Here is a 2,249-nt window from a genome sequence, read left to right as displayed (position 1 = left end):
TTTATGCGAGAGCACGGCTGAGTTAAACCCATCCAATTTGAGACCGATTTTTAACAAGCTGACAAAAAGCGGAGTTTTGCGCGGAAATGTTTGAAGCTCAACGTATTTAGGACTAAGTGTCTTCTAAAGAGGGTAAAAATTTCAAATTGCGCGTTGCTTTAGTTGGAATAATTTGAATTTTTATATGCGAGAGCAGGGCTGGGTTAAACCCATCCAATTTGAGACCGATTTTTAACAAGCTGACAAAAAGCGGAGTTTTGCGCGGAAATTGAAGACACTTGGTTCTAAATATGTTGAGAGTTGCAAAAATTTCCGTGCAAAACTTCGCTTATTTAAACGCAACTTAAAAATCAGTCTCAAATTGGATGCGTTTTCGCATAAAAAAATTCAAATCTGCCCAACAAAGGCAACAAGCATTCTGAAAGTTTTACCATCTTTAGAGGACACTTGGCTCTAAATATGTTGAGAGTTTCAAAATTTTCCGCGCAAAACTCCGCATTTTGTCAGCTTGTTAAAAATCGGTCTCAAATTGGATGGGTTTAACTCAGCCGTGCTCTCGCATAAAAAAAATCAAATGATTCAAAGTCAAGCAACGAGCAATTTGAAATTTTTACCATGTTTAGAAGAGACTTGGCTCTAAATATGTTGAGAGTTGCAAAAATTTCCGCGCAAAACTGCGCTTTTTGTCACCTTGTTAAAAATCGGTCTCAAATTGGATGGGTTTAAACCAACTGCGCTTTCGCATAAAAAAATTCAAATCTGCCCAACAAAGGCAACAAGCATTTTGAAAGTTTTACCATCTTTAGAGGACATTTGGCTCTAAATACTTAGTTTTTTTATTACATGGCTTTATCGGAATTTTTTTTCCTACATGTTTCGGGGGGTTTTTTGAAGGCGAATACTGAAAATTGAATTGTCCTTAAATAAACATGGGCTGCTCACGCTCGCAGCCAAAATGTCCTGAAAGTCAAGTGCACCGACTAAATGTGGGATGCCATCCAGCTTTAAACATCTTGTCTCCATGGCGACGCGGGGAACAAAGAGCGCGGGCGGCAAAAGTTCAGCCAATCAAATGCACCAAACACTTGTTCATCGAATGGAGGGATTAGACGACGCGAAAAAATCCAAACTACAGCAACCAGATGAGTAAAGTCTTGTTCGGAACAAGTGTATAGAATAAATAGTTCCTGTTTGACCGCAGACAGTTGTAAATGCAAATGCAATTTGGGGAGAATGCAAGTAAATGCCCCCAATGCCCTGGAGTTCTATATACCTGAAATTCGGCCATAAAATGGAAAATAATGGAATTATTTATGCCAGCTGGAAAGTGCCACGAAATTTATATGTTGTGTATCATGGCGCTCTTAAGAGTTTTACAAGTTTTACCATCTTTAGAGGACACTTGGCTCTAAATATGTTGAGAGTTTCAAAAATTTCCGCGCAAAACTCCGCTTTTAGTCAGCTCGTTAAAAATCGGTCTCAAATTGGATGGGTTTAACTCAGCCGTGCTTTCGCATAAAAAAAATCAAATTATTCAAACTAAAGCAACGACCAATTTGAAATTTTTACCATGTTTAGAAAACACTTGGCTCTAAATATGTTGAGAGTTGCAAAAATGTCCGCACACAACTCCGCTTTTTGTCAGCTTGTTAAAAATCAGTCTCAAATTGGATGCGTTTAAACCAACTGCGCTTTCGCATAAAAAAAAAATCTGCCCAACAAAGGCAACAAGCATTTTGAAATGTTTACCCTCTTTAGAAGACACTTGGTCCTAAATACGTTGAGAGTTTCAAACATTTCCGCGCAAAACTCCCCTTTTTGTCAGCTTGTTAAAAATCGGCCACAAATTGGATGGGTTTAACTCAGCCGTGCTCTCGCATAAAAAAATTAAAATGATTCAAAGTCAAGCAACGAGCAATTTGAAATTTTTACCATGTTACGAAGACACTTGACTCTAAATATGTTGAGACTTGCAAAAATTTCCGCGCAAAGCTCCGCTTTTTGTCAGCTTGATAATAATCGGTCTCAAATTGTATGGGTTTAACCCAACTGCGCTCTCGCATAAAAAAATTTAAATCTTTCAATCGAAAGCAACGAGCAATTTGAAATTTTTACCATGTTTAGAAGACACTTGGCTCTAAATACGTTGAGAGTTTCAAACATTTCCGCGCAAAACTCCGCTTTTTGTCAGCTTGTTAAAAATCGGTCTCAAATTGGATGGGTTTAACTCAGCCGTGCTCTCGCATAAA

The sequence above is a fragment of the Dendroctonus ponderosae genome, unplaced genomic scaffold (genome assembly GCF_020466585.1).
Source record: "Dendroctonus ponderosae isolate FM_Combo_2020 unplaced genomic scaffold, Dpon_F_20191213v2 Dpon_F_20191213_9, whole genome shotgun sequence".
Lineage (NCBI taxonomy): Eukaryota > Metazoa > Arthropoda > Insecta > Coleoptera > Curculionidae > Dendroctonus > Dendroctonus ponderosae.
This window is presented reverse-complemented; position numbering follows the sequence as displayed.